General features: G+C 50.0%; 1 protein-coding gene and 1 long non-coding RNA gene across 4 annotated transcripts in view; one reads left to right on the top strand and one right to left on the bottom strand.

Moving 5' to 3' along the window:
- Positions 1-10913, top strand: part of LOC110261474 (uncharacterized) — a 54941-nt gene extending 44028 nt beyond the window's left edge. For 2 of the 3 annotated variants that reach the window (XM_084975856.1, XM_084975862.1), the window contains one exon: positions 1924-3476. The gene's annotated coding sequence lies outside the window, so the exon portion shown is untranslated. Of the gene's footprint in view, positions 1-1923; positions 3477-10490 lie in introns of those variants that run through there. The other variant, XM_084975877.1, reaches the window with a different exon arrangement.
- On the bottom strand, positions 2668-10654 carry LOC146406417 (uncharacterized). Its single transcript, XR_014815149.1, has 4 exons — positions 10548-10654; positions 9001-9134; positions 5677-8271; positions 2668-3209 (listed from the first exon to the last, which is right to left on the bottom strand). It is a non-coding gene; the product is annotated as an uncharacterized LOC146406417 (long non-coding RNA).
- Positions 10914-14176: the final 3263 nt, after the last annotated feature.

Here is a 14176-nt window from a genome sequence, read left to right on the forward strand (position 1 = left end):
TTCCTCTGAGCCCACCCCCGCCCCTTCCAGCCCCACCCCCACACCCCGTGGCCTATTCAGGCTTCTCCCTTTCATGAAGCACTTCCTGGCCTGACCTATGCGTCCTGGGTGTTTCTGTCTTGTGATTCAGGCCCAGCTGCCACCACATTCCTTCCGTGACACTTGGCCTGTGTAAGTGGGCACCCATGAGTGGGCAGGGGGATCTCATCAGAGGATGTTCTGTTTGGGGCCCTAACATAGAGCTCGTCAGCCCAGGAGCCTGGCTGGTAGGGACAGCAGTCTACACCCTGCCTGCCCACTTGCTTCGCTGCAGAGAGAGAGGGCAGGGGGCAGGGGACCTGGTGGGGAGAACATTGAACACACCCCAGAGTGTGGGGCCTTTGCCAGGTATGAAATCGTTGGGGAAAGAATGTCCAAACTGGCTGATGCCTCCCACATTTGTATCTCCTGCCTGGTCGTTTCCCCCAAACTCCGGGCTTGTAAATCCAACTGCCTCCTCCCCAGACTATCACTTCTGATTTCTACCTCCCCCACCAAAGCCACTCCTCCTAATAGTTCAGCAACTCTATAGTTTCTTAGCTCAGGCCCCAAACTATGATGACATGCTTGACTCTGCTATTTTTCCTCACCACTTGCATCCAAAGCATCAGCAAATCTAGCCTGTCTTTTTTTTTGCACACTTGAGTTTGTCCATGAGACTGTGGAATGTCACCAGTGACCCTCAGGGGCACGTGGGCACCATGAGAAGCCCTCCAACTTTTACCTTCTCCCCAAGACAGAGAGAAGAGCCTACAGGCACTAGGCTTATGTTCTGGGAGGAGAATGTGGCCCTCCAACCCCATCCACTGTGGCAGAAGCAGCTGACTGGCTCTCGTGGTCCTGCTGGCACAGAGGCTGGCAGCATTCTTCTCCAAGTCCTGCACTTGGGGCAAGGCTGGGGGAGCCCCTGGGCTGGGAGGATCACCTTCTGGCAGACCTGGGCTCTGAGAGGCCAGACCCCATGGTGGCCAGGGCTGTGCAGCTTACTCGGCCTCTGCTGACCGACCCAGCCACACACTAAGTGCCATCAGTCTCATTCGTGTGAAAAAGCCAAGTCCCATATTTCTTTCAATCCCAGGATGGGAGGTGGGGATGACAGAGGGGAGATGGCACATGGATCAGGTCCCCTGGCAGCAGCTGAACCTTGGGAGCTGCCATCAGCTGCAATTGCTTGCCGCTGCTTTTAATTTCATGTTGAGAAGCCACGGGTGATGGAAAAAGAAATTGGTCCCTGTGGGCAGAATGCGTTTCCGATCTACATTTATTAGCACAGCTTCCAAAGGTGTCATGGACTGTATGTGAGGCAGCTGCCTCTGGAAGTGAGACCTGCACGCAGGGTGGGAATGGTGGGTGGGGGCGGTCAGGAGGAGAGATGCTTAGGAAAAAACCTCTGCTGGCAAGGGACCTTTCTTTGGGAATTCTGAGCTTTTTTTTTTTTTTTTTTTTTTTTTTTTTGCAACTCTCCTCCTCCCCTGGCAACCTCCTGACCTGTCCCTCTTTTCAAATCTATCAGGGCTCTCTGAGGGTCCATCCAAGCAGGTGTTCTCCTCCAAACCTGCAAGCCTGGGAATTCTGGCACAGGTGCACCTTGCCTCACATAATTGATGTGTGTCTAAAGACTTCTGTGTTAATTAGCTTTGTTATAATCAAATGCTGTTTAAAATGCACCAAAATGGTTTGCATTTTGAGATAATTCTACAGCCAATTCTTTGTTTTAAAAGGCTGTCCTAGCCAGTTATACTCAAATTCATGTCTTCTTTCCTGAATGGCCTTGAAAACATGGCCAGGACCTTTTATAGTTGACACTGTCATAGAAATTCACAAATGGAAGGAAACTCAGAAATTTTCACTGTGGTTTTTGAATGTACCCTCTCTCTCTTTTAGCCATGGAACTGCCTATTCAAATTCTACTCGGAAGCTGAGTGAATAAGAGGAGAGGGGAGCCTCTCCAGGTGAATTGGGGTAATAAACCCAGGTGGAAAATGTCCCCTCCACCCGACACCGCTTGCAGCATCCTGTTTCCCCTTGAAGTCTCTAACACCCTATAGGATCCTCAGTTGGAAAATCCTCACTGTGAAAATGCCATGAGCCTTCTCTCTTACCTGCAGTTCTACCTCCAAGACTCTGAATACTTCCATTTGAGCACAAATGCTCAGCACAGCTTTATTTATGTCAGCAATTTTTTAAAGGAAAACAGTTTAGCTCTTGCATTGTCAGTGTAGATTATTGGGAGAATCTAGACTTCCACCCCTTCTTGGCAGTAATGGATCATCCTTTCCCCCTCCCACTGGGGTAGAATCTGAGGAAGGCTAGCAGAGCTGGAATTCCCACTCAGGGCCAGTAAATTGAGCCCCTCTTCCCTCAGATGTGAATAGAAGCCAATTTGGGAACCTGGACTCCTACCACCACCTGGCACCTGGCAGTAATGAGGCAGTTCTCCCCTTCGGCTGCTTGATAAATCACAGAAGCCAGCTAAAACAGAAGTTTTCAATAAGCACACCAGCAAAATCAAACTCTATAGCATATGATCTGGCAATCCCTCTCCTGGGCATCTATTCTGAGAAAACCCTAATTTAAAAAGACACATGTAGATAAATAAATAAATAAATAAAAAAGACACGTGCACCCCAATGTTCATAACAGTGTAATTCACAATAGCCAAGACGTGGAAACAACTTAAATGTCCAGTGACAGATGAATGGATTAAGAAGGTGTGGTATATATACATAATGGAATATTACTCAGCCATAAAAAACAATGAAATTGTGCCATTTGCAGCAACATGGATGGACCTAGAGATTATCATACCAAGTGAAGTAAGTCAGAGAAAGACAAACATCATATGTTATGGAATATATGTGGAATCTTTAAAAATGATACAAATGAACTTATAAAACAGAAAGAGACTCATAGACTTTGAAAACAAACTTATGGCACAGCAGGTTAAGGGTCTAGCCTTGTCACTGCAGTGGCTTGGAACACTGCTGTGGTACATGTTCGATCCCTGGTCCAGGAACTTCTGCAAGCTTCAGGTGTGGAAGGAAAAACAAGACAAAACAACTCTCAAAACTTTGCAAAGCAAAAGTCAATTCGAAAATGGCATGGGAGTTCCTGTTGTGGCTCAGTGGTAATGAACCCGACTTGTATCCACAAGGACACAGGTTTGATCCCTGGCCTTGCTCAGTGGGTTAAGGATTTAGCATTTCCACAAGCTGTGGCATAGTTCACAGATGCAGCTGGGATCTGAAGTTGCTGTGGATGTGGCATAGGCCAGCAGCTGCATTTCTGGTTCGACCCCTGGCCTGGGAACTTCCGTATGCACAGGTGCAGCCCTAAAAAGACAAAAAAAAAAAAAAAAAAAAAAATTTTTTTTTTTAAAGGAAACTGTTTAAATGTCTATTGTTAGGATCCTCAATAAATGAACTATGGATCATTCATATGCTGGAATATAGGCAGCTGTTACAAAGAATAAGGCAGGGCATGGAATTGGTCGGATAAAAACAAGGCATTGAGGAATATGTGTATGTGATTCTTTTTCTATGAAATGATAAATTTGAAGTATGTTTGTTAATGCAAGGAAAAAGATTGGGGTAGGTAAGCTGCAAAGTGTTAAGTGATTCCTCCTGGGGAAAGGGCTTGGTTGGGAGACCCACTTTGATTTGTAACAACAAATCCTTGCTAAAACAAAAACATACTCCATTTTATAATTAAGAAACTGAGGCTTAGCAGAGATGAAAGCAAGGGCCAAGGTCAACACGCTGGGAAGAGGTTCAGAGCTTGGCTCCAAACTCAGACCTTCTGACTCAAATCCAGAGTGGGCCAGGCAGGAAATGGACAGGATGGCTCCTCCAGGCTGCTGCTGTGCCTTGGACCGTCCTCAGATAAGGAGCTCTCTGGAGAGGAAGAACCTGGGACAAAGAAGAGCTGTGAGGATGTGGAGAACAGGAAATGGTGCCGGCTGGGACTTTCCCTGCCTCCCGGTGCAGGCAGCATCAGGAACCTGGCTGAGGGGCAGGAGGGGCCAGTGAGCCGGATTTCAGGAGACACTCAGCCACTGTACCAAGCTCTGCCATGGGCTCTGGGCAGCCAAAGTCTCTGCTCTCCTGGATCTCAAGGTCCAGGCAGGAGACTGATAGCAGTCAAGTCACTAGGGTGCATCGAGATGCTGCAATCATGGCTGAGGAGGGCCTTGGGGACCCTCTGAGAAAAAACAAACAAACATGTTTTGGCTGGGACCCTGAGAAAGGATAATCAAGAATGAGCTGAGGAGTTCCTGTCATAGCTCAGTGGTAACGAACCTGACTATTATCCACGAGGATGTGTGTTCGATCCCTGGCCTCACTCAGTGAGTTAAGGATCTGGCTTGCCATGAGCTGTGGTGTATGTAGCAGACATGGCTCAGATCTGGTGTTGCTGTGGCTCTGTTGTAGGCTGGCAGCTGTAGATCCGATTTGACCCCTAGCCTGGGAACTTTCATATACTCTGCGGTGTGGCCTTGAAAAGCAAAAAAATAAAAAAATTTTAAAAAAGTAAAATACAAAAAAAAATGAGCCGAGTAAAGCAGGACCAGGAGTTTTCTCAATGAAGGAATCATCATGGACCAAGGTATGCAGGCGGGTTGTAGTCTGAGACTAAAACTGCAAGTGGGGGCATGAAGCCAGGCAGCAAGCTTGGGGCCCATGGTCACATGCTCTTCTTCTTCTTCTTTTTTTTTTTTTGTCTTTTGTCTTTTGAGGGCCGCACCCAAAGTATGTGGAGGATCCCAGGCTAGGGGTCTAATTGGAGCTATTGCTGCCGGCCTACACCAGAGGCACAGCAACGCCAGATTCGAGCCACGTCTTCGACCTATACCACAGCTCATGGCAATGCTGGATCCTTAACCCACTGAGCAAGGCCAGGGATTGAACCCCCAACCTCATGGTTCCTAGTCAGATTTGTTTCCGCTGCACCATGATGGGAACTCCCTGACATGCTCTTCTTCTGAAGGCAGTTGAGAGCCATTGAAGGTGTGCTCAAGGGAGAGTCATGAGGTTGGGGTGTGTTTCAGGAAGGGAGTTCTGGCAGCTGGGGGAAGGGAAAGAGGCAGTAGGAGAGCCATTGCTGCAGCAGCTAGTGCACCATGAGAGAAGGTGGAGGCCAGGGAATCAGAAAGGCAAGAATGGTTTTGAGAAATGTATTTGCAATATATCTGAAAAATATATTTTGTAGACAGAATGAACAGAATTTGGTGTGGGGGCACCTTTGTTGATTTTTGGTTGGCCCCTCTTGGTCACAAGACTGTGATTTCCTTGGGTGACATCTTGGAGAGGTTCTCAGCCAAGAGGTCCTGCTCACAGCCCAAGTTCTAGCATTTTCACCTTGTGTCCTGAGACTTTGACTCTTGAGAGGGGCAGACGAGTGTGAGTAGATCTGGTAGAGTCCAATGTCTACCCCCACCCTCCCCACCCACCCCTGAAGAGCCCTGAGTCTTTCTCCAGTTTTCCTTCCAAGCAAGCCCAGAACCATCTCTTTATCTGCAACCCCTTTCGAAGTGCCTTGGTGATGGGTGAGCTATGGCCATGTTGCAGACAAGATGGTATTCCCTTGACTTTTAATTCCAAGCACTCTGAGGAGATTCTTTAGAAATTCTCCTTGGGCCCTGGGGGCTTTTTTCTTCATTTGCTTTATGTGGTCTGATTTCTGCTAGGTTTAAATCATCTTTTAATGCTGACTCATTCACTCAATGAGCATAACTCCAAAATTCAAGACTTTCCATGGCCCAGCTTCCCAGGATCTGTCTCAGATGGTGGCTTCAAGGGAATGGTGTATCCATTCCATTCTCCCAGGCACTGGGTCAGGATGTCCTGTGTGACTATCACTGGATGGGGCGGTAGAAATGTTTATGGCACTGAGTTCTCTCCAGTACCTCACCTGAATGCTGATGCCTTGGTCTACTTGTGGATGGTACTAATTGCCATTAGGACTTTGGCTAAAAATTGCCCTGGTGGGAAAGGGGCAGGAAGAACAATGTTGTCACCCTTGGAGGACCTCAGGTAGGAGGGAGGAGATCTAAGGGGACTGAGTTGTATTAAGCATCTTCTGCAAGCCAGGAACAGAGCCAAGTGAACTAGGGCTCTGTCATACATGATCTCAGGTTCTTACAACAAGCTTTTGGGTTACACTTCACCTCCTATTCCCAATTAACAGACAGGAAGACCATGATTTAAAAAGGTCAGGCATCAGTAAGTGGATAAGAATCCAGGGAAGTGCATCGAATTATGTACCTTCCACCACACCACATGGACCCCTGTGGAAAGGAGGACTCAGGAGAAGAGAAGGTGACCTCAGTGCCCCAAGTCCCACTGCCCAGCCCCGGTGTGGGTGTCTGAAGCACCAAGCTTTGCATAGCAAGAGAAAATGAGAAGGCTGAAAGAGGCCACTTGCAGATGCTTTACTAAAGCAAGCTGTAGTGCAGCGAGAGTGAGCCTGAGAGTGTGGGAAGACAAGCAGGCCTCCAGCCTCCCAGGGTTCTACCAAACTGTTCTTGCCATCAGGAAAGGTTGGTGGGGGTGGCGGTACTGTTTTGGTCTTCAGAGCAGGGCACATGTCCTTTCAGAGTGTCTTTCCTGCTCACAGTGACCAGTTCTCTGGGTGCTGAGCCTTATACCACCTACTTCCAGAAAAGGGCCCCTGGCAGATGTAACTTCACACACAACCCCATCTCCCTGACTACCCCAGATGTGTGCATCCAGGGGAACACAGAAACCAGGCTGGACCAAGTAGTGCTTGGGTGAATTTGGCTGGTCCTGTGAAGAGAGGAAATATAAGCTTAGGAGTTAGGCAATGGCCATGTTCGACCCCCACATACACAGAGCATCAAGGAGAGGGGTTGGTGGAAAGAAGCAGAGGCCAGTGAGACAGATGGGGAGGAGCTTCCTGCCTTCTTGGAACCTTCTAGGCCTGGTTCCCATCTCTCTCATGGCCCAATTGTTGGATTTTTTCTTGGATTCCAACAAAGCGCCCAACTTCTTCCCAGTATGTTTCCTAGGCTTGTTCATTTGACCTGGGCTTCTGGCACTTTCCACCAAAAGTGTCCTGATGATTCCAGGTGAGGAGGAGCTATCCTTTTGAAAGCCTAGACTTTTACTCCTCAAGGAGCCTCCCCAAGGATTTCAGAGAGGCTGGGGATGGATGGGACCATCCTTCTTCTATCTGGTTGAGGTTGAGATTCTCATTCCGACTGTAGGTGAAATGACAGAGTGAAACTCCAGGGACATTCATCACAATAATTAAGCCCTATCAGAATCAGGCAGGAGTCACACTCTAATAACAGAACCTTTCAATGTCAACTCCAAGGACTCATATACAGCTTTTGGGTGTAATTCATCTGCTGAGACTATTCTGTGTTACCCCACTAATCTGTGTCTCAATAATGACTCAGGACTCATGTTGACCTTGATGTCACACAAAGGTTTTCATCACACCGCCCTCCCAAAGAGAGCAAGGATGGCAGGTGGGGCCCTGTCATCACACTTGTTTCCTTCCACAACTTGACTCGAGTATTTAAAGCCTTTCTGTTTTATCTTTGGCCAGTTTCCACAGTCCTTCCTGGGATCTTTCCTCTGGATTCAGGGAACCCATTGTCTCTAGTGCCAGCTCTGCCAAGCCCTCCAGTGGGACAGCGTGACACATCTCACCTTCCTTCTACAGGCATCCGCTCCCCAAGGCCCCACTACTGGCACCATGTTCCCAGCAAGGAGACAGGCACACCAGCCTTCACTTGACTTCATGGGGCGGGGGCCCTCCCAGGAGCTCTGAGCCCCCAGTACTGTCAGACCTCTGCTGCATGCAGGGGGGAGACCTAGGGAAGATAATGATGCCAAAAACCCAAGGATCAGGGAGTGGGAGTGAGGGCGGGTTGTTCTGTGTCACCCCCTCCTGCCCTCTTTTCTAGAGCAGTGATCAAGGGGGTACATACATTGCTGGCTGCAGCAAAGAGCCTCCCCCCCTCGCTTCCTGCTAGGCCCCAGAGGTGGCCATGGGGTAAATGGTCCCCAGCAGTGTGAGCACCAGGGTTGCAGATCAGGACCCACTTACCCTGCTCGTGCTGTGACCAGAGGCCTGAAGACCACCCTGGGTTCAGTGTGTGTAACTTCAAAGCAGCGACTTTGCCTTTTATTGGAAGCCCCACGCAAATCACAAGCCTCCAAGGCATTTATTAAGTGCCCGTGTCTCCTTCGTCTATGTTGACACCTGACCAAAGAGTTACATTTAAAAATTTCACTGACTGACTTATACCCTGCCCCATTTCCAAAGCAGATGACAATACAACCCCAGGTACAAGTAAGGCCAGGAACATTTACCCAAGACAAAGGAGGGAAACAAAGGCAGAGAATTATGCCCAGCCTCAGCCTTTCAGGAAGGTAAAAATCTAAGGCTTCATTCTCTGGATGTCTTTAAACTTCGCCAAGATGTAAGGGCTACTTTTATTTCGTTCTGCAAAACTCCTCCAACCCCATCAGAAAGGCAGTACCCCCTTGTGGCCAAGTTTTAGTCCCATTTAGAGGAATGTTGCAGGGTGGCTGGCCACTGCAGGGGGCCAGGCAGGCAGGGTGTCTGTCACCGGCCAGCGGTCCCTGCCCTTCTGGCCACCGCTGCCAAAAGCTTGGGTAGGTTTGTGTTTCCCAGCTGAGCCTCCACGCTGCCGATGGCCTTCCAAGTTGTGCCCTGGCCTGGTTTGTGGTGCATCCTCATTTCACTAATGGAAATGAAGGTAAAGAAGGGAGAGGGGGCCCCACCCTGGCAGTCCCTGTGCTTGGTGCCCCTGGACTCGGGACATTGAGACCAGTGCCAGGAGCTGTGCCCTTGGGAGTGGGGGTGGGGGTGGGGGGCAGAGGCAGAGCCCAGAGTGTCCGGAAGTGAAAGGGGAAGAGGGAGGCAGTGGAAAGTGCTGAGTGTGGGCTTCGTGGGGAGCCCACTCACCGTCTGGTCTGCAGAGGGCCTGAGTGCCGAGTCTGCGGGTTGCAGGACCACTGTGCTGGCCTGGGTGCCGTGGGCAGTGGGGCCAGAGGGGGCCTTGTTTAAACTCTGTTCCCGTCTATTGACTCTCCTTCAACCTTAAAAACAGGAGACACAAAGGCTTCCTTTTGTGTTCCTCAGGGAGCCCAAAGGAATCTGTGATCAGAAGAGGAGCTCAGCTAAAGCCACCACTGTGTACTCTGGCCTCGGAGCTATCTCCTGAGGGCACAGAACGTGGGGTTTGCATTTCTGCTCTTTGAGCTCCCCGAGTTTTACTTATAAAATGCCCAGAATGTTGCGAAATTAAATGAAATTAAGATGCAAAAACTTTTAGCAAAATATGGCACCCATATATATGTATATGCATTCATTTAATTTGCACCTACCACACGTGTACTCCACCGCCCCTCCCTGCAGAGGTTGGAGCGCCTCTGACCGTGGCTCCCTGGCCCGGGAGTGGCTTAGGTTCTGATGGTGAAGACAGCTGCTCTGGGGCTTGCTTCGTGCCTCCTTCTCCCACCCCACCCCTGCCTGGCAACAGCTGCCTCAGCACCCCTGAGGCCAACTGAGATGGGCTGAAGCTCCTGCAGCTGGTCCTGGACGGGAACTTGGAGGCCTGACCATGGGCAGAGAGCTCCCTGTGCGGGCCCCAGGCCTGGAATGCCCGCTTGTGAAACTTGAGCCAGCTGACCTTTGGGGCACGGCATGAAGTGAAGGCCGCCTCTGCTTCCTTCAGAGGCTGCCATGGAGGGAGCCTGGTGTGGCGAGCAGGGGCTGCCCATCACAGTGCCAGGGTCACCCTGGGTTTGAAGCCATCTTCTTCCCAGCTTGCTGCATCCTCCCTTTAGCACCTCCACCCCAAGTTCACAGCCATGCTCACAACCAGCAGTCACATAACAATAATGACGACAACGACGTTTACCCAGCTCCCACTCTGTGTGACACAGACATGGTCCTGCTTCATGGTGCCTCTCTCAGGTCCCACCTCCATGGCTACCTGTACCTTCTCAGTCTCCTGGGCTGGACCCCCTCACCTTCCCAGCCTCAGCCCAACACAGCAAAGGCTGAGGGTCAACTATATCTCATTGATCTTTTGATGCCACCGTATGCCACCTCCTGGCACAGTACTTATGCACCTGACTGTGTGGTGTCAGAATGTAAGTGCCAAGGGAGCAGACGAGGCTCAGAAGATAGATATTGAATAAATGAAGGGAAGAGGAAATGGAGGCTCAGAAAGGAAAAGACACTTGCCCAAAACCACAAAGCTGGAGAATAATGGAAGGAAAGTTTAAATTCCATTGTCTCCGATGACTGGAGCCCCTGATACCTGCACTGCCATCCCCTCTTCTCTGCTACTTAACGGCTGCCTTCCCTTGCCCCACATATCTCTACGGGCGGGGCGGCGGGGGGGCTTACCTGGTTATCAGCTATGCCTCTTCCCCACTCCCACCCAGGTAACAGCAGTCTCCTCCCGCCTCCGTCCAGTTGTGGCCTTTCCTAAGAGGACAAACCTGCTGAAGGACACAGAGACCATGTCACCCACAAGAGGTCCACACCAGAAGAGGAGAGAGCCCCATTCTGCTGACTCCTTCCGAAAGCCTGGGACCCTGTGCACAGTAGCCTTTGGAAGACAGGCGAGCTGGCTCTACCTGTCTTGCAGATTCAGAATCTAGGTCATTCTGCTCCCTCCCCTCCTCCTCTGGAAGACAAGCCAGATTTCTCCTAGGGTCTCAGAAGGAGAGAGGGGACGGCAGGAGAAAATGTTTTAGCGGGACCCACACCCTGCCTGCTGCTGTCAGGAACATTTCATTTTGAAGCCAATATAATTTATGAGATGCAAATGGATTTAGCATTAAAAAAGAAAAAAGAGAAAGAAAGACTTGGAAAAGGTACAAAGTGCACCTCACACCCTTGTGCTGAGGCTTGTTTGGGGCTCCATTAATCATCTCAGACAAAAGAGATTTCATCTGCGGCTAGGCAATCTGGGAGCCCCCCTGGGGGCCAGCTGAGAGCAGCGGGCACTGACTGCAGGCCTGGCCTCTGAGCGGCTCCGGCCTCCGCTGCCCAGCACTTGTGCTGAGCTCTGGTCTGAGTCACGCACTAGATGAAATTACAGAGGTTTCTGCACATGATGAATCAGAAAGCAGGATCAAGCCAAATATTTGGACAAGCCTTGCCCCGCGTGGAGCAGGAGGGAGATGGAGCCGCCAGCCAGAAGCCTGCCAGCAGCCTTCCCAGAGATGGCTTCTGACAAAGTGCCGCCGTGGGGCAGGCTACTGCCTAGAAGGGTGTTAGCTCCATCCATTAGGGCAGCCTGCAGCTGGATCTCTCGGCCAGGTCAGCTCTACAAAAGGGGCCTCTGAGCATCCCAGGGCCCTTAGCCCTGATTCAGCCTCACCCTTGGAGAAGGGGGGCTTGTGCGAGTGCGGCGTGCAGGGTGGGGGAGGAGATGGTTTGCTTTGAGTCACCCCATCCGCCTTCTTTTTTAGGAGTCATCGGGGCCAGGGCGGCAGGCAGCGTTTCCTGCAGCAGTGAGCTGGGGCGACCACGCGTCCTCCCACCGCTCCTGCCTGGGCCAGGGTGGGGACGCAGGCAGACACGGTGGCTGCAGAATGGGGAAGGAAGTGGAGCCCTGTGCCCTGTGCCAAAGATTTGCTGCTGTGAGGACCTTCAGGAGAGGCTAATTGCCATCCTTTAGAGCTTCAAAGCCAAGAGTTTTCAAAGCTGTTCAGAACAGCAACAAAAGCCCAGTAATAACAATGCTACCTGAGGTTTGTCTGGAATCTTTATTAATCTTTAAATTTAACTTTTGAAAGATATCAGTATTCTTGGGGTTATTTTAAGCTACACTTTTCCCTTTGCTGGGAAGCCCTCAGGAACTAAACCAACTAGTCTGCCTTGGGAAGAAAAGACAAAGCTATGCAAGCAGAATGTTGATGTTGATGAATGACAGTGGTAGCGCCCAGCCCTATGATCCTGGAGAGAATGTCCTGGGTGAGCCTCGTGGGAACCCCTACAAGGTGGCTGCTATTATTTTCCCATTTTGAAGATGAAGGAACAGGCTTGGGGATGTTCTATAACTGACCAAGACCATATAGCTAGTAGATTGCACAGCCAGAATTTTATTTGTTTATTTACTTAAAAATATTTTTGTCTTTTTAGGGTCGCACCCGTGGCATATGGAAGTTTCCAGGCTAGGGGTTCAATTGGAACTGTAGCTGCCAGCCTACATCACAGCCACAGCAACACCAGATCCTTAACCCACTTGGCAAGGCCAAGGATTGAACCCGTGTCCTCATGGATGCTAGCTGGGTTCATTACCACTGAGCCACAACGGGAACTCCACGCACAGCTAGAATTTAAACCCCAACAGTCAGACACCCAGATTATATTCTGCCTCCCAGGAGCTCTCCTGGTTGCAAACCCATTTGCAGAGCGACCATGGGAACAGGGTTGTGTGATCCCTATGGTTCTAATCCTCAACCAAGTGATCAGACCTTGAAGAGACCAGTCTTGATGGCTGGCTTTGAGACCCTGGCTTGCTCTCAAAACTTGAAGGAGTCTGAGGGGGATTTGGCTTCCTCCTAGGTCAGGGAGTCCTCGTGGGTCAACCAAATAGTCCACGTGGGCCAGCCCTGCTTGCTTGGAGACAAGACTCAGCAAAGGTCATCCTGCCCAGACACCGTCTGAGACAGCAAGGCTGCTGAGCTTGCATCCGGAGAAGGTCTGCATTCTGGAGTCAGGGAGCTCACAGCTCTGGCCTCAACCACTGTGAGACAGTTGCCGTTCCCGCTGCCACGAGAGCCTCAAAACTTGTGGCCTAAGAAACCTATTTCATTATGCACATAGATTCTGTGGCTTGAGAATTCAGATAGGGGAATTTCAGATGGAACTTGGTTATACATAAAAAGAATTCACTGGCTTTGTGATACTGGGGGTCTTGTCTGGTAACACTTGAAGATGTGGATAGATCTGGGAGAGGGGGGATCTATAGCTGGTAGCTGGAATCATCTGGAGATGTCTTTGCTCTCATGTATGGTGGTTGATGCTGGCTCTCACTAGAATACGTACACATGGCCTCCGGTGTGGCTTGGGCTTCCTACCTAACAGCATGGAGGCCCTAGGGGAGTCTACCTTCTTACAGGACAGCTACATTTGTTTGCTAGGGCTGTATCACAAAATACCACAACCCAAGTGGCTTAGAACAACTGAAATGGATTATCTCATAGTCTGGAGGCTGGAAGTCCAAATTCAAGGTGTTGGTGAGGTTGGTTCCTTCTAAGACCTATGAGAGAAGGGTGTGTTCCAGGCCTCTCTCCTGAGCTGGCAGATGGCCAACTTCTTGTGTCTTCACACCGTCTTCCCTCTATGTGTGTGTCTGTGTCCAAATTTCCCCCTTTTATAAGACTACTGGTCATATTGGATTAGAAGCCACTCTACTGACTTCACGTTGACTTGATTACCTTTATAGAGACCCTATTTGCAAAGAAGCTCACGTTCTGAGGTTCTAGAGGATTAACACTCCAATGTGTGAATGGGGGTGAGTAGGGGAATTCAACCCATACTAACAACTCAGGGCTCCAAAGGCAAGTACCCCAAGGGAATGAGGCAGAAAGCACATGGCCTCTGCTGAGTGGCCTTGGAACTTGAACTTCATTCTGTTGGTCACAAGCAGGTCACTAAAGTCAACTCGGATTCAAGGCGAGGGGACAGAGACTCCACCTCTTAGATGGAGAAATGTCAAGGAACCTATGGACATTTTCCCCCCTGGGGTAGTTGTTATCTCTATTCCCCTTTTACAGGCAGAGAAAGCAAATCTTAGAGTGCTGGAGTAATTTGCTCAGGGTTGGAGAGTCAGTGCATGGTGGAACTAGGCTTAGATCTCAATGCGGTATGTTTTAAACTCCCCCAGTGTCTTTGTACAGCCTAACTCAGCCTCTGTGAGCACTGACTGACTCATCTATGAAATGGTGATAAGGATACCCAATCACAGAATTGCTTTAAGGATTGAATGAGGTGAGTTATGTTACATGCCTGGCATATCACAGGAGCTCAATTAATGATAGTTGTTCTTATTGCCTGCCTGCCTTCCTCTCTTCCATCCTTCCTTGCTTCTTTCCCCCCTTCCTTCCTCCCTTTC

The sequence above is a fragment of the Sus scrofa genome, chromosome 1 (assembly GCF_054392235.1).
Source record: "Sus scrofa isolate SSC_HxYL_T2T_F1_AM1 chromosome 1, Sscrofa_HxYL_maternal_Yorkshire_Landrace_v2.0, whole genome shotgun sequence".
NCBI lineage: Eukaryota > Metazoa > Chordata > Mammalia > Artiodactyla > Suidae > Sus > Sus scrofa.